This window comes from Hemibagrus wyckioides, linkage group LG04 (assembly GCF_019097595.1).
Source record: "Hemibagrus wyckioides isolate EC202008001 linkage group LG04, SWU_Hwy_1.0, whole genome shotgun sequence".
In the NCBI taxonomy this organism is placed as follows: Eukaryota; Metazoa; Chordata; class Actinopteri; order Siluriformes; family Bagridae; genus Hemibagrus; species Hemibagrus wyckioides.
The window spans coordinates 22,643,435-22,661,638 of record NC_080713.1 but is presented as its reverse complement, the minus strand read 5'-3'; the positions used below and the strand labels follow the sequence as shown (position 1 = coordinate 22,661,638).

At 39.0% G+C, this 18,204-nt stretch overlaps 1 protein-coding gene and 1 long non-coding RNA gene across 4 annotated transcripts in view; one reads left to right on the top strand and one right to left on the bottom strand.

The window, feature by feature from the left end:
* Nucleotides 1-1,969, bottom strand: part of sema3d (sema domain, immunoglobulin domain (Ig), short basic domain, secreted, (semaphorin) 3D) — a 32,843-nt gene extending 30,874 nt beyond the window's left edge. Inside the window, exon 1 of one of the 2 annotated variants that reach the window (XM_058387933.1) lies at nucleotides 1,712-1,969. The gene's annotated coding sequence lies outside the window, so the exon portion shown is untranslated. The remainder of the gene's footprint in view (nucleotides 1-1,711) is intronic. The other variant, XM_058387932.1, reaches the window with a different exon arrangement.
* Nucleotides 1,970-4,788: 2,819 nt separating this feature from the next.
* The window catches only part of LOC131352181 (uncharacterized), a 29,879-nt gene continuing 16,463 nt past the window's right edge, over nucleotides 4,789-18,204 (top strand). Inside the window, exons 1-3 of one of the 2 annotated variants that reach the window (XR_009204477.1) lie at nucleotides 4,789-4,879; nucleotides 10,939-11,075; nucleotides 13,323-13,391. This is a non-coding gene — a long non-coding RNA (uncharacterized LOC131352181). Of the gene's footprint in view, nucleotides 4,880-9,990; nucleotides 11,076-13,322; nucleotides 13,392-18,204 lie in introns of those variants that run through there. The other variant, XR_009204476.1, reaches the window with a different exon arrangement.

Below are 18,204 nucleotides of genomic sequence, written 5' to 3'. Positions count from 1 at the left end.
ATTTGTGCATTTCTTGAGAATCAAACAGCGGTCAGTCCTCAAAGGTCAGCAAATGCTGTTAAGGAAACCACAGGAGAATGTTTGTGGAAACGTGTTATATCCATCTTGAAACTTCTGAACTGTCATTATACCTTTTTCTTCATTTCTGGCTCTCAGTTGATATAGTGGAAAATAATAGAGGTGACAGGAGAGAGACAGGGTGAAGGAGTGGGAGACAGACAGCATGCAGACAGAAAGATTAGTAGCACCTCAGTGTTATGAGCTTTTATCACCCAAACACTGTAGCGCTACCACACACACACCACACACAGCATTCATCATGTTAGCTCTAAATGGACGGTTCTTGGGAGCTTTCTGCTTAGGCCAGCTATCATGTTGAATCATTAAACTACTTTCAAGTGATACAGAGTACAATGTAAGCCAAGCAGCTCAGGGTAAAGGGACAATCTCATGGGCACTACTGGGAACTAACAAGCTGAATGGAAATTGAGTTAGTGTTTCAATATCATTTATCAGACTGAAGGCTGGCACAAAACTCTACTGTTTATTTACGCCTTTAGTCCTCTTCAAGCACGCGCCCTGGATGTCTGCCAGAAGCACCCTCTCTTCTCAGTCAGTCTCTCTCTCTCTCTCTCTCTCTCTCTCTCTCTGGATGACTGACCACAGCTCATGACTGGAGCTTTCTCTCCAACTGCCCCTGTAAAACACCAGGGTGCATGAAGGAGACTCTTTCCACAAAGTGTCTAAGCATCACAGAGAGTTATTTTCCGGACGAATATGTCTTGGAAAAGAGTGACTGCTCTTAGTTTGAAATCCAGGTCAGCGGTGTTTCCCCACTTTGGTATCCAGAGAGTCTGCAGTGAACTGGCATGCTTCAGCTCCGCTCTTGGCACAGAGGTGCAAGTCGAGCAGAGGCGGACGGCGGGACGGCTGTTCTCTCATTCCTCTGACACTCAGCCCTGATTCCTTTTTTTTTCCCCTGTAAACATTCCTCTCCCTAAATCTCTGGCTCAGCCTGCTGAAACTGGCCCTTATCACCTTTCATAACCCTGTTAATCTTTCATTAATTGAATTGCTGCTTCTTATCAGTCTAATGTAGAGTGGAGTGTTTGTCTTGCTCTATAGGGACAGTGAATTAATGAGGTGTGGGAAGTTTGCATCTCACAGATATAGGCAAAGACGTTATTGAAGCTGTATAGAACCTCGGTGTAGTGCAAGGGAGAAATACTGTAAATATTCAGTATCCAGGAGTGGTGTGGAAAGAAATAGGGAATTATTCAGACCTCAGGAATTTTGTCCTTTTAACACAGTTTATCACAGTTATGCACTTGTTAAGAGCTAAAAGTGTTTGCTCTACAGTAGTGTTATGAGTGATAATGTTTATTTATAAGCCACTAAACCTGACTCAGTGTGGAAAAAAACAAATAAATGCCAAAAAATGAGAGAGTGAAAGCAGTCAACTCCCTTAGAGGAAAAAAAAAAAAAAATCCAGCAGAAATATAAACCTGCTCCTGTCGTCTTCTCTACACTTATTTATCACTATAGCCAAAAGCAGTTATCAAGCACTATTTATCCTAGTTGATAAGCATGAGAAATAAATCAAATATGTAATTCTGTAAGCACACATCTTATACAGTCTGCCTTTATATCTTATACAGAATATCCTATAGCTATAACACTTCAACCAAGAAGACACCTCACGAGCGCTTACCTTTCTGGCTGGGACCAAACTTTTATTTCTCCCTCAGGGGCAGAACTGAACTGTTCCAGGTTATTTTATAACGCCAAACGCCTGTACGTTTACAGTTGAGGTTTTAACGCATTTTAATCACTAATTAATGATCACCGGGGGAGAAATCCGACCGCTTTGTGTGAGACTGACTCACTTTCTCCTAACGGACTCGAGCGCGTGGCGATTTAACAGAATCGTGTCGCAGCTGAAGAGCGCGCGCGGCCAATTAACGGAGGGTGGGGGGGAGAGAGAGAGAGAGAGAGAGAGAGAGAGAGAGATTAGGGAAAATGCAGACGGGACAACGAGAGAGAGAGCGAGCGAGAGAGAGAGAGAGAGAGAGAGAGAGTAGGGAAAATGCAAACAGGATAAAAAGAGAGAGAGAGAGAGAGAGAGAGAGAGTAGGGAAAATGCAAACAGGATAAAAAGAGAGAGAGAGAGAGTAGGGAAAATGCAAACAGGATAAAAAGAGGGGGAGAGAGAGAGAGAGAGAGTAGGGAAAATGCAAACAGGATAAAAAGAGGGGGAGAGAGAGAGAGAGTAGGGAAAATGCAGACAGGATAACGAGAGAGAGAAAGAGAGAGCGCCTGTGTGTGGTGATGTGTCTACTATTAATCCTATTGGCTAGAATAGCCACACATAACTGTACAAAAATAGCAATACATGTTCAAAGCCAGAGTTTATATGTATAAAGTATATAGTAGGATTAATGTCCATAAATTTGCATGCAGTTAGATTCCCTATCTAAGCTGCTGAATGAGTGTGTGTGTGTGTGTGTGTGTTCGTGTGTGTGGGTGCCATACTGTGATTGACCCCCGATCCACTGTGAACAGGAGTAGAACTCAATGTGGTCTCCTGCTGTTCTATCCCATTCATGTCATAGCTGTGCATTCTGAGATGTTTTTCTGCTCACCATGGTTGCAAATAGTGGTAGTTGCCGTAACATTCCTCTGAGCTCAAATCAGCCTGGCAGTTCTCCTCTAACCTCTATCATCTGTAAGGCATTTCTGACAACATAACTGGCGCTCACTGCACGTTTTGGATTTTGCACCTTTTTGTACAAAGAAGCAGTTTCTGAAATAATTAAACAAGTGCATCTCAGGTGTGAACAATGAAGTAATGGTCAGAATCACTGAGATCATATTTTCCCCATTCTGAACTTTAACTTCATTTCTTGGCACGTTGATGATTGCTTAAATGTGCAAGTGTACAGGTGTTCCTATTAAAGCGACCAGTATTTGTATATGCTACAATGGTACCCAGTACATGTGGACATTTCGAGTGCTATGTAAGGAGTATGTACACTGATCAGGCATAATATTATGAGCACTGACAGGTGAATTGAATAACACTGATTATCTCTTCATCATGGCAAAATGGGCAAGCGATTTTGATGAAGGGCCAAATTGTGATGGCTAGATGACTGGATCAGAGCATCTCCAAAACTGCAGCTCATGTGGGGTGTTTCCGGTCTGCAGTGGTCAGTATCTATCAAAAGTGGTCCAAGGAAGGAACAGTAATGAACCGGCGACATGGTCATGGGTGGCCAAGGCTTATTGATGCACGTGGGGAGCGAAGGCTGGCATGTGTGGTCCGATCGATAGAAAGGTGTCAGAATACAGAGTGCATCACAGTTTGTTGCATACAAGGGCTGCATAGTCAGGGTGCCCGGGTGGTCATAATGTTATGCCTGGTCGGTGTATGTACATGATTGTACACAAAACTCAAATAATAATATCGACTAAAATAAACTTTAATTTATGAAACCAACTGAGACAGTCCAAGATCCTCTTACAGTGGACCAATAAAAATGTCTGTTTATGGGCCAATTTCAGTCATGGCTAATATGGTATGTATGTCAGGTCCAAAACCACATGTGATCATAGCCAAGTAAGGACCACACCACAATAGAGTTTGGACGTAACGGCATTCATTTACAGACTTGAAACTACACAAGTCCATTATTTGCAAGCATTTTAAACAAAATAAAAACAAAACCAGTACAGCGAAAAATAAGTGTTTCTGGTGGTTGTGGTAGTCATTAATGAGTGTGAGAATAATGAGTAAAAGTTTAAACCTACCCAATAAAATCCCTAGTGTTGAATTAACTGTGCCAATGTTGACTTCAGTAAACACCATAAGAGTTACTTCAACACTGGGGATTGTACTGTGTATACACAAAGCTCTAATAAACGTCCTTTCAGTCATTTGGCACTATGATGTCATTAGGTCTGTACAATGAGTTATATTGACCTTTATGAAGGATGGCACAGACATAAAATTCCCCAGAGCTCTTATAAATGCAACAATTCGGTCATTGTTTGAGAGCTGTGCCATGGGCATAGTGCAGTCAAATCAAGTGTTGGTGTACAAGAGAGATATTCTGCTTTTATGAGCTGAAGATTGTAATGTGGGAGTTCATTAGACAGGTCAAGAATGAAAATTCAATTAAAAAAAAAAAGTCTCAGGACAGAAAATGACTCAGTGGAGAAGTGGAGAATTCTCATGTAGGAACTACTAAAAAAAGTTACTTCCAAAAAAAACCTTAAGACCAAAAGGAACAGCCCGGAAACTATGATTAAGGCACATGATTATATGTTTGGGTGCGTGTGTGTGTGTTTGCGCACATGTCCATTTAGTAGAGCGAACCACTGCACTTTAACCTACATTTCACATGAATTTTACTCTAAGATATCATTTCCTTCCTATACTGGCATGAAAAGGAGTAATATAACTGGTTTTGTACGCTACAGCTCTGCTGAAATGAGCTAAATGGAACAATATGCCTTTAAAAACATAAATCTACAGACGGAAATCTCTAAGCTGGTAGAAAATTTAATTTGATTTTATGTATAATGCTTTCCTTGTTTAAACACATGAGCTTGATGCTTGTTGAAACATGAAAGTCTGATCATGGCATGGACATTACAGATGTTCCAGACGGCTCTCAAAAAACATGGCTCTCTGTGCCTGACAGTAAACCGGTGCAAAGGGCGTAGCACAGTGAAGAGCACTCACTCTGAGCCAGCAGGGTGTGTTCAGAGTCGAATGAACCGTGTGTGTGTGTGTGTGTGTGTGAGTCTGAGAGATGACCTGGCTTGGGTGTTGGTAGTGTGAAGTGACTGGACATTTTCTTCACACTGAGCAAAGGTGGGGACTTTCTATGTGGACAAATTGTGCACTAGGCACTAATATTTCATAGTTTATAATATAAAACTCAAAAGTCAAAACCAGATGGTGTTTGGTATTGTTAGTTTTTCTTATTTAAATCATCCTTCATTTGCAGACTCTTGAGGCATGCACATGTACATAGCATAGTATTGTTTGGCAGAAATATTAATGCTTTGAGACCAGTCACCTATCACTGTCGGTTTTGCAATAGTCTGAAGTGACATAGATTTATTTTTCAGATGTGAAGCACCACAAGGACATAGCTAGTAAATCCTTCACTCATGAGCAGGTGGAAGGATCTCTAGAAATCATGACAGGAGCTATTACTCAAACAGCTCCGGTGTGTGTCATTGGTGAAAGGAAGGAAACCACACCTGCTGGATCTGATACATGCACATAATATAGGTTTCCAAATGGAGGCTACACTGAAATCTGTATTTTAATTTCATTAACTGACATCTGGGACAATGAGTAGCTGTCAAACTAAACACAAAACAGCCAATTTACTTGTTCACTCATTTACTTATCGAGGTAATGAGTAATTTCTTTTCACACTGACTTTATCTAGATGGGCATTAAACCCAGAAGTTTAGCAGAAGTTTGGCATTAGGAAATAAGAGTGGAAACCATGAACATTCCATGTGAAAAAACCCAAAATCTTCAGTGTCACCAGACTTTTGCCTCAGTTCTTACTTACAGTTGAAAAATGGCTAAATTAACTTTCTACAGCAACTGCTTGTTGTGTTAAATATATCTAATTTCTGCTACAACCTATAGGTAAAGCCCAGGATAGTGTATAAAGGGCATATTTGCAGGCTAGCTAAATACATGTTTGAAATAACATGCGCTAGCAAGCTAGTGACACTAAACCCAAGCAGAATTTGGCTAAGATAGCTAGATAGCTAATGATTCATTGTAATGTTTATACAGAGTCGATAATGGAGTTAATGTTCACTTCAGTGTCATACACTTCGTTCACATAGTTGTTCAGTCCTCAGATATAGAAAATGTTCCGATTAGTTGTGTCAGTTGTAAACATATGTACTGCATAAAGAATTTTAAAGAAAAATAAATATTAAGTAGTTTAGCACCAGTTGAAGTACTTTAGCACTTTATTTAATAATTTCACTAAATTACTACTAGAGCAGCAGTACTTTTACTCAAGTAGAAGATTTAATAATTTTTCATGGGAATTGAACATAACTGCTGCTCATTTCAGTGTTCATTACGATGTGGCTTTTGCCTGCCAGACTGTACAGCCATGTTGCATGTTTTCGTCTGCAGCCCCGTTGCCCTTTGGGAGAAATCTGTAAGTAATTTTTGAGTTATCTAAAGGAGATCTTTCACTGAGTGCCTTTAGCCAAAAACACAACACCAAGGGACTACTTACACCCCTACTTCTCTTACAGAACAACATATTAGCACTAAGAGAGGGGCTGATTAGACAATCATACTATTAGAGCACCATAAGAGCCAGGGCACTACCAAATTGCAGCATGCTGCATTATCATTACCAATAATTAGGATAAAATCAATGATAAGGTTGTACCCACTCAGATTGCTTTTTGGAGCTTATGGTTATATGAGGCTTGATGGTCCTCGAGGAGTTTGGGTATGTATGAAGCAATATGCCACCCAGAAACAGTCACACAAACACACTGGAAACATTTAATCACTGATAAAAACCATTCAGTGTTATGTTACAACAAAAGAATCCAGAGCCGGCAGGCTGAAGAATAGTTTCTACTGTACCTGCAGGCTATCTGAATAAACTATAATCCAGTCATTAGTCCTTCTAGCACTCTTACACTCATACCTCCACTACCTCCCACACACTGGTCACCTCACTGACACTCATGGACAATCTCTTCACGTGTTTCTGTCACTTTTGGGCATGTGGCATTACTTCCAAGGGCACTATTACCACCTTTTTTCCAGACTTGTCTCCTTGAAATATATTATTATTGTTATATTAATCATATTTATTACACACTACACATACTACTACATCTCATTTAATTGTACATTTTAAAACCTTTAAAATGCTAATTTGTTCCTCATATGCTTTTTATTCTCTCAAACAAATTGTTCAGACAATACAACTGCAAACAGATACTAATTATTGTACAACATTTACACTTTTATTCACATACTAATATTTAACTACACATATTCAATTGTTCACAGTTAAATTCTGTACTTTAACTGCATACTTATGAGGCATACATACTGTAAGTTTTGATTAGTTGGTTGGTTGTTTGGTTGGTTGTTTGGTTGGTTGGTTGGTTGCTTGGTTGGTTGTTTGCTTGGTTGGTTGTTTGGTTGGTTGGTTGCTTGGCTGTTTGCTTGGTTGGTTGTTTGGTTGGTTGGTTGCTTGGTTGGTTGCTTGGCTGTTTGCTTGGTTGGTTGGTTGGTTGCTTGGCTGTTTGGTTGGTTGCTTAGTTGGTTGCTTGGCTGTTTGGTTGTTTGCTTGGTTGGTTGTTTGGTTGCTTGGTTGTTTGGTTGCTTGGTTGCTTGGTTGCTTGGTTGTTTGGTTGGTTGCTTGGCTGGTTGTTGGTTGGTTGGTTGGTTGGTTGGTTGCTTGGTTGTTTGGTTGGTTGCTTGGTTGGTTGCCTGGTTGTTTGGTTGGGTGCTTGGTTGGTTGCCTGGTTGCTTGGTTGGTTGCTTGGTTGGTCGCTTGGTTGGTCGCTTGGTTGGTTTTTGTTTTGTATAGCTCTACACTTCCTGAGCCTCACAAGTATATTGTCACTAACATTTTTTAAACATGACAAATAAACTCGAAACAGAAACACTTATGATATTATTAACAAAAAGAATATTTCAACATATGAGTCACCTTCCAACTGTCCAAACAGATTGCAAGGATTCATTTTAATTTAAGATCAGCATGAAGTGCATCTGAGCTATATTTCAAGCTACCTAAACAAACACTGAGCTTAGAAGAGGCTCAGCCCCCCTACTTTTGTGATCATGGGCTAATAAATTAATGAATGAAGCATGACATTGCAATGTTACAAATTTTTGATATTTTTCTGTTGTCTAAACATGTTAACTCTCTGTTCTCCCCGAAGCACCACACAAAATAGATAATCCAAAAATAGATGACCAGACAAAATAGATAATCTTCATTCTGACTTCTAGGGAGGTAGGATGGAATATTTTGGTCTGGTTGGCTTTGCGTCGGAGGGGACTCGCTCCTCTCGCTCATCCATGCAGTGGGCAATTTAGCATGTGTCTCTACCAATAGAAAAGTTGTAGCAGTTCTAAAATAAGCTTTAACCCCAAAGCAAGGTTTCTGACATCTTTAGTCAATAGCTTAAGCAATATTGAAAAGTAAATATGAGATTATATGAGATTTCCACATTGTTTCAGTCAAATATATTTTTGGATTGTGGATTGGATTTTGGATTGTGTTAGAGGCAGAAAAAAACAATTGTACAGAAAATCCTGATGATGTTGATTGCCAGAATTCTGCCATAATGCCTTTCCCCAATCTCCACACAAATAATATCCATAAGTGAGTTGCTTTTATGTGTTGTAAATAAAATAATCCAATCAGTTATTTACTGAGGTGCTATACAAACGTATATAATAAAATATAAACTGGAAAAAACGATGACATGAGACTGATCTTGATTTGAAGTCAGGAGAACACACACTTGCCATTGCTTTAGAGTCTCAAAAGAGACAGAAATTTAAATGTCAACGTTCATGCCAAGTGGGTTCCATATACTACTACCAGCAAATTTGTAATTTCACACCATTATGTTGTTGAACAAGTCCATTCATTTCTTTTTATCCCCCAGTTTCTCCCAGATTGGTCCCTGCCAGTTGGCACCAACCAGCCAGCTCTTTACTATCATGGTGTATAGGGGCAAAACACCTGACCATCACACCCATATGTGGGCCTTTCACAAACAGTATCCACATTATGAAGACCATTCGTATCAGAAAAAAAACTAAGCAGAGACAGAAAAACCTGGAATGAACCCAAAAAATAACAATGCACTGGTGTCATTTTGGCTTGTGCAGGAAACCTAAAACTTATTCATGTTTTAACAAAGTAGAAATTTTATAATGGCTAATAATAATGCGTTGTGGAAGTACTGTTAGAGATCATCATTAAATCACAGAAGACATAAGAACAAATAGCATTTTATTATTATTTTCTGTCTATAATATGCTAACAATGTGGAGTCTACAAAGCATATGTGTTTTATAGCTTGTCGTTCTTGGAATGTTTTTAGGGAAGATTACGCTGTGTGTGCCAATGTGGGTGTGTGTGACCGGAGTAGAGGGTCATCTCACAGTACGAATAGGAGACATAACAAATTGTCGTAATGTCAGTAATGATGTAGTAGTAGTGATATCCCTCCCCTGTCTCTGTCTCTCACCCTCTCTGTCTATCTATCACATAGCCTTTGATGTCTTGGCTGAAAATCCTAAAAAAAAAATTTTATGATAAATATGATGCCCACACAAATATTTTTCAACTATGTCAGAATAGCTTAGCATTTTGATCAAAGTATCAAATCAGAGTTCATGCTTTGCTCTGGTTTTTCCCCTTGGCTGTATTCTTTTTATCCAAAACAAGTCATGTTTGGATAGTGTGTATCCAGCACCAAGCCTTTAACAATCCACTGTTTGCATTCTGGGATACTTTCGGGTCATTCTTCAGCCTGTACAATCTGAAACCATGAGTAAATTACCAGCAAATAAACAGTCTACATAGTCTTATTCTACCGTAAATAAACACACAGGAAAGAACCATTAAGCTTCAATTGCAGTGAACACACAAAACCAGGGAAAATAAAGATTTGCACCCACCATTTTATCCAGACTTTATTTACACCAACAGTTTGTTGACCGTTGGCAAGCGTCTGGGCATAGGATTATTTGTTTGTTTCTGCCAAGTCTTCACAGCTGGACTCTTTAGTGTTGTTGAAGTGCTTGTGAACCTGAGCGACTGGGATTAAAAACATACGAGCTCAAGCATGTATGCACAGGCAGGCACACACACACACACACAGTCCACTCTATTTAACACTGTGTGTGTGTGTGTGTGTGTTGTGCAGACCAAATGTCTCCTTAATGGTAGGAATGCAGGTCAATTTGTTCAAAATTATGCTTTTTGAAAAACTAAACGTTACTGAGGTTAAGCTCATGATAATAGGAACATCTGCATTCTTGTGTATGTGTGTGTGTCTGTGTGTGTGGTTGGGATCTAAGTACAAAAATGTGTTCTTAATTTACTTCTGTAATCCTGTTTTTTATACACACCATTCGTTCGTTCATCATATCAGTAATCACTTTATCCTGTTCAGGGTCATGATGGGTCCAGAGCCTATCCTGGGAACACTGGGTGTGAGCTAGGAATCCACTCTGGATGAGACGCCAGTACATCACAGGGCACCATACATACACACACACACACACACACACTCTCATGTACTTCTAGGATCAGTTCAACTGCTGGCATGGTTTTAGCAAGCAGGAAGGGATTCCCAGAGGTAAAAGACAGACACACACACATCGTTAAACATGTTGAACACACATTGTGTTGAACATGCGAAGCTCTGAAGAGACAATAACCAGAGCTCAGGGTTAAACCTAGAGCTGTGAGATGGCATCATCTTTATTTAAATAGACAGTTCTGGGACTTTTCATGCCATTTATCATGCTGTACAGGGACATTTTTTACAGTTTTTATCCAGACAGGCCTTCCACTAACATCTGCAGTTTTCATTCACATTCTTCAGCCAGAGAAGAACCATTACATTTCATTGATCTGATTCATGATTACTTATAAAGTTTTGAAGTGCAAGAGAATGTTGTTAGATCATATTGTTTCATGATAAACACACATAAGTAGAACTGGATGTGCTTTACAGCTGCTGTGTAAATTCATACTGTGAAAATGGAAACAAGATTTTTCTGCCATATCTTTTCTGTCCCCTCAATTAGATGCAAAATGGGTAACGTACAAATTTCTGTATGAGAACAAAAGGCTGAATTAATTTTCATTTGTTCATCCTTAGCACTATATACTGGTCAGGGTCATGATGGATCTGGAGCCTACCACAGGGTTGAGATGGGAATACACCATAGACATGGCACCGTACATACCCGATCCACCCTTTGGGGGAAACCAGAGGAAACCCACAGAAACACAGGGGTATGTTTACATGCTCATTGTTTGTGAGGCCAAAATTGCACAATAAATAAAAATAAATAATAATGATAATATAATATAATATAATTCAAACCAAATAGTCCTAAAGGATTCCAATAAGAGGCTTGTCCAGAATTCTAAATAGAATTTCTTTCATATTTTAGAGCAATTCCTAAAAGATTCCTGTGGGTATTGTGGGGGAAAATATTAATGTCCTGTAGAACCATTTCTACAGGACTTTTAATGGAATCCATTTGGGTTTACATTTCTGGCATTTGGCAGACACCCTTATCCAAAGCATCTTATTTTTTTATACAAGTAAGGGTTAAAGGCCTTGCTCAAGGGCCCAGCAGTGGCAGTTTGGTGGACCTGGGATTCAAAGTCACAACCTTCCAAACAGAAGTCCAACACCTTAACCACTAAGCTACTACATCCCCTTGAGCTTCCTACTGAGCTCTATATGGAGGTCTATTCAGTGTGCTATTTATAAGAATCCTAGGATTTTTTAAGGAACTCTGTTGACTCCACAATTCTGTTGTTTCCACATGATTAGGAAATGTTAGTGAGCGTCAGGCTGATAAAAACTTGCTGAGTTGTTTAATCTTGGACTAAAATGTAGAAAAAATAAAAAAGCTGTTATTTTCATTCTGTTAGTCTTGAAGTTGTGGAATTGCACATTTTCCGTTCAACAGTGCGCTCAGTGTGAATTCAGAAAACGAAGCAAAACTCTCCTACACAACATGGGAGTGAAAAAATGCAATCCCACATCATAGGGCAGACATTTTTTTTCCTCCACCAGTAAAGCACCCAGCAAAGAGTAAATGGGGCGAATGCAGACCTACCGCTCCACAATTACCCACAATTACTGCCGAAATAATCAGACATGCCTCCAGTGACTGAGCGTCTATACGGCCTTGCAGCTTTCAGAATCGCCTGCCAATATCAATAGGATTATTCAGACGATATAGCAGTGCATGAGAGGCAGGATAAAAGGAACAAAAGTGGGAGTAGAGTGAGAGAGGCCTGGGGAGCGGGAGATGTAGAAAGCTGGGACGAATGAAATGTGATTATGTGGCTTTGAGCTACAGGCGATGTGTAGGGAATCATTTAGGAGAAAATCTGCTCAGAGGGTAATGCCAGCCAGCTGCACTGCTGATTGTGTTCCTATAATAATAGATGGACAGAGTGTGTGTGTTAAAGGAAAAAAAGTGTGTATGGAGGAATTTTGTGCATCAGGTGTTATGTGCCTAAGCCCAACTACTAGCAAAGACCAAAGAGACACCCATAGGGCTGTTTATTGGGATTATTGAAATAATCATTTACTATTTTCTATAAGGTTCATTTTGATAGTTAAGGGTTTTTAGCTTTCTAAGGGCTTCTACCCTCTCTGAAAAGGGAAACCTCTGTTTTGGACATTTTTAAGGGTTCATATAGGAAGGACAAGCTACTGGACCCTTAAGGATTATAGATTTAACCTTCATTTCTAGAAGTCCATTAACATTACATTTAGTAATTGTAAATTGTAAGATTTGCTACAACTTTGCACATGCATTTGTACATGACCCATAAGTGCAAAACTCTGAAAAAACTCTTAACACAAATTTTACAACAGTAAAACACAACAGCACATCCTAAATACAACAGCATTACCTCAGACTGGAAAGGAACATGCTTGTTGCTGATTGGCTGCAGTGTGCATTAGTCTGAGTTAGCATGGAATACAGAGAGTTAGGAAAAACTTATTTTTTTCCCCAAGGGCATTCATATGATGTTAATTTGGTTAAGCTGCACGGCATTAATTTGATTTTTGCAAACACTGATCATTTCCTAAGAAAGGCTGAGTTATTCAGAAGAAACACTTCTTCTCCTTACTGTTAACATAAACAACATCACATTTTCACTAGATTGTTGTTGCTGATCTTTCAGCTGCAACAACTTGGCACAGGTTTTACACCGGATGCCCTTCCTGACAGGGACCTGCAGTGCTGGGGTTTGGGCATTGGCTGGGAATCAAACCCTGGCCTGCCGTATGGTGGGTGAGAAACCAACCACTAAACCACCAGTGCCCTGAATAGTTTCACTAGATTGCAGACTAAAAAATTGTCATTTGTTTTGTTTTTTTCCATTTTGTGTCAGTGGTGGTGTATTTTTTTGTCCTTTTTTGCTTTCTGAGTCATGTTTTTCTTTTGTTGTAGTGTTTTTTTAATTTGCGGTTGTGTATTGATTTGGTATTATCTTTTGTCCTTACAGGCCACCATACATTTGTATGCAATGTCCATGAAGATAATGCGATTGGGAAGCAATAACCTGCTTTATTTAGTAAGTTCATTGAGTGTTTTTGCCACATTTTATGTTTATAAATGATCAAACTTCAACTACAAAATCAGACTAAAAGAAATCCGGTGGAAGTGTAGAGATGTTTTCAAGGCTTGTCCACTGTTCCTTTTATGTATTACATAAGTGCCAGCCATTGTATGACACCAGATTTCAAAAGAAAACATTAACACACACTGACACCTACAACTTCTGCAATGGAGGGACATTTAGAAAGTTCTCCCATAAGGTTATAACATTATCAGATGGCGGTCCAATCGCTTCAGAACGGTCTTTAGTTCTTCCTCGGCTCCTGTTTGGCTCACTCCGTCACTGGCTCCTCTGGACCTCATGATCAATGTTCTCACCTGTATCTCATTTGTCTCACTTAGATCATTTTGATATGTTATACCAGTTTATAGACGTACAGTGCCTGTAGAGTTGATCTTTCTTTTAAGTCACGCATGTGTTTTTCATTACTAATTCCTGGTTCTCAGTTTCCTTGGTTTTGTCTTGGTTTCCTAGAGCGCTCATGTTTTTTTGGAATAAACCTCAACAGGCTTGACTGTGGACCATGACCACTGATATGCCTCTGTTAAATATATCTGCCTGTGTTTCAGCCTATGACTGGAATGTTACTGAAAACCATTAGTGAAAGAAGACTCACATCACCAAACTTTACTCCATATACACCATCTACGCTGTCCTCTTTATTCTGAACACCTGTTTACCTGCACATTCATGCAATTATGCTTTCCGTCAATCGTGGGTTAAAAGTGCTATGCATCAAAGCATATAGACAGAGGTCAAGAGCTTTAGTTAATGTTCATGTCAAACATCAGAATGAGACAAACTGTCATTGTGATCTCAGTGAGTTTGACTGGGACATGGTTGTTGGTGGTGGAAAAGCTGGTTTAAGTATTTCAGAAACTGCTGATCTCCTGGGATTTTTATTGCACAGCCGTTTCTACTGAGTTTTACAAAGACTGCTTTTAGAAACTCAAGCATCCTGCGAGCAGCAGTTCTGCGGGCAGAAAGATCCGGAGCGAATGTTTCAGACTAGTTTAAGTGACAGGACATAACAGTAATCCAAATAACCACTTCACTTCAAATAACAACTGTGGGTGAGCTGAAAAGCATCTCAGATTGCTCAACACATTAAGCCTTGAGGTAAATATGTTATAACAGCAGAAGACTCCATTGGATTGCACTTTTCAATCAACTCTCTCTCTCTCTTTTCTCTTTTTTTCTGTCTCTCACTCTATGTGTGTGTGTCTGTGCTTTGTGTGTTTTGTGTCTGACATCTCCCTCAAACCAAGCTGCATAATGGATATTTACACTAGGACTTCATGTCTTAACTCAACCTGCCTAACTGTTTGCTATGTACTGTAGAACCAAGCAGGACCTGTGTCTGCACATACAACTGCAGCTTGCACTTGTTTATTCAGCTAGTCTGGACTTGGACTAGATGTATAGTGGCTACTGTACTTACTGTAAGTACTGTATGTTTTGAGAAGTTCAAGTCACAGTGGAGTGACGGAAGTGTGCTTCATAGTAGTAAACCATTTTTAGGCTTTTGTGCAGCTACAAATCAAGAAACACACACTACTTTGCTAGCTCTTTTTCCAGTGAATATGGATGGTTAAAGGTCAGGATGTTTATGTATGGATGTTAGGACTATCATCTGTGTCATTTCAGTTCTTTATATCCGGAAAGGTTGTATATTTTACCACTTTTCTAAATATGTCTACATAACACAATATATTAAAGTATACCAAGTGTATTTTTATAAAACACAAATATTCATCTATCAGATATAAAGTAGGAATAATATAATAATGGCTTAATCTTTCTTTATTAATATCTCTTTAAATAAAAAGCACATTTTAAATATACATCAGCACGTTAATGATGAACAAAAAAATCTCTTTGGCAGATGATTTATTCTTAAAGGAATCTTTTTGAACAAAAATATTAAACCGTGTGTAAAAATCCTCCATATGCATGTAAGTTAAATACTTAAGTACTTAAGTAAGATTCTTAAAGCTACCCAGTGTAATGTGTGAGTAGAGGAAATGACAGCGCTGTGAATATGTTGCCATCCCTGACCTTTATTCTTTCATGAGATCTGCCTGGCATCAGAGCAAAGTGCCAATCTCTCCCTGCTGGAATCCAGATGAGAGGATTGGATCCTTCCATTAGTTGGGTGTTTTCTCCTCCTCCCATCCTTCCCCCGATCTCTGTCTGTCTCTCTTTCTCTCTCTCTCTCTCTCTCTCTCTTTCTCTCTCTCTCTCTTATGTTACAATTCTTTTAACTTTCCTCATACTGTTTTTGACCTCTTTGTCTGTTTTGGCATCCGATGCCGAGAGAATGTTTTCTCCCGAGAATCATATGAAAGGCATCTGTGCTGTGACTTGATTATCTAATCGACTGAGAGCGTTAATGTTTCACCACGAAGACCTTGGAGCTAAGTGTAGTGTTCTGCTGTAGATGATCGTCTTGTCAGGAATGTTCCCTTTACCATTTTCTTTTTCGTTGGGGTTTTTTTTGTATTAAAGCACGACACTGCAGGTGAAAATGGCAATTTCTATAAGATATAAAACCTATAACGTGGCTTTTCTTAAACTGTAGCAATAACAACATATTTCAACAGAAAAAAATATAATTTTGCTGTTTTCGTCCATTTCTGACTCTATTTGTATTTACGTTAGACTTTATACTGAAAAATAAATGAATTTAATTAATTAAATAAATTAAATTCCAACGAAATGTTCATTCTAACAACATTAAATGACTAGGGTTTGATTTAGTATGCATATTTGTGCATATTTAATTAGATCAGCCTCATATACATACATACATTTAAATAAAAACCTCAGTAACTTCAGTCAATTGGCAAATATTTTTTGTAAAAGATATAGTTTATATACAAGTTTTTCCAAACCACTGATTGTAACATTTTAGCAGTATGTATGTGTGAGTCAGTCAATGGTATGTGTTGTTCTGGGTTTGTAAAAGTTTATTAGCATTCTTAACTCAGCTTTACCAGTTTGAACACGCACAGCGTCAACAAAGCAACATCATGACAGGTGTCAGAGCTCATAACCCTGTCTCATTCCTTCTGTTCATTTGACATGTTGAAGATTCCCAGCCTGGGAAAGATGGAGTTGTAAAAGAGGAAGTGGTGGTGAGAAACATGTTCTCAATGCTTCCTGTTCAGTCTGAGACTGATGGCCACTGTATCCGTCTCCTACATTCAGTCCACTGGGTCCTTTGTGGCCTGATGTCTGATTGAATGACTGATAACCGCTTCCGTACGGCACAGAAAGGAAGAGGAAGATTGAGTAGAAAACTTCTTTCTTTCTTTTTTTTTGATGGGCTTGTTGTGGGCAGTATCCAAATTATCTCACTTCTCTAGACCTGGCATTCTGTTTGGGAGCTTTTGAACTGTTAAAAAAAATTCAGTCTCAATCAGTAGAAATGTTTCTTATGGAAATTAGAATTGTGTCTTTATTTATTTATTTATATTTTTATTTATTTATCAAACCGTTTAATTCAAGCGACGAATCAATGAGGTTTATAACTTCAATCACTCAATAATAAATATAATCATTGTGATGTTGGTTGGTTTTAAGTCCTGCCCCTGTAACAAACTTAAATGACCACATACCCCCGGCCATGCTTAACAAACCCCCAAGAGTAACATTAATGGCTGGAGCAAACACTTTCCTCAACCCTAATTTTCTTTACTCAGATCCGGTTGGCTTGACTGTGACTTTGTATGGTGCAGTGAAAGAAAAAGAAGAAACTGTAAAATTAAATATGACATCAATGACATATTGATGAAACATCCCTATTAATTTCTACATTGACATTAGCATCAATGCTGGCTAATTTGTTTTTAAAAAGTGAAAAGATTTGGGGAAGACAAGGCATAATGTTCACATTTACTCATAGTAATAACTGATTGTCGCATTTTAGTGTATTAGTAATATTACTGTGTTAGTGTCTTGTATTCTATTACATCGGATTGGATTTGATTGGATATTAGTGGATTAGAAGTATTATAATGGGCTTTTCCCGAAGTGTTTCTTTTTCTTGCCACTGTGAGCTTGAACTGCAGCCACATCATTTCCTTTAACCAACTCCCCATCCTCACTGCGGAATGGCCTTAACAGGAAGCTATACCATGATCTCAGCATCCAGGCCTCATTAAAGGTCAAGTCTACAAATAACTCAGAAAGATAAAATCTGAATATGTGTCTGTAATTCATGCCACTTTAGAGAGGATACAGTGCCATATTCCCAACGCCTGTGGTCTAGTTCAGTCTGAATGCTGCAAACTTTGCTCCTCTTATCAGCCATCTTTTGCTCTAAAGGCAAATTATAGTCCAGAAGACCCCATGGCCTGTCCATAAAGCTGCCAGCCATTGATAGAGGCACCTTTAGAAACATAAACACACTCAGATTCCTGCATGACTGTGGGAGGAGTGCATACGTAACCAGATCTTTAGGCATGCATCGATAACCACATTTGTGTGTTCTGGACTGCAATGCTGATCGTCAAAATGTCAGTAACCAACAGAGAAAAACCCAGACATTTATTTTTGTAAGCATTTAAAACCGCGATTCTGCATTGATAAGCTTCTAAAGTTTTAGTACTAGCTTACTGTACTAAAGAAAAATAATCAAAGCTCTCATCTTAACACGTGTATCTGAGGGACATCCGGCTGTACGTGCCTATGGTGGACGTGGTTCGAGTGTGTGTGTTCTACATTCCTCATATGAATCAGTTCGAGCTGCGGCTGTATCCTGTGA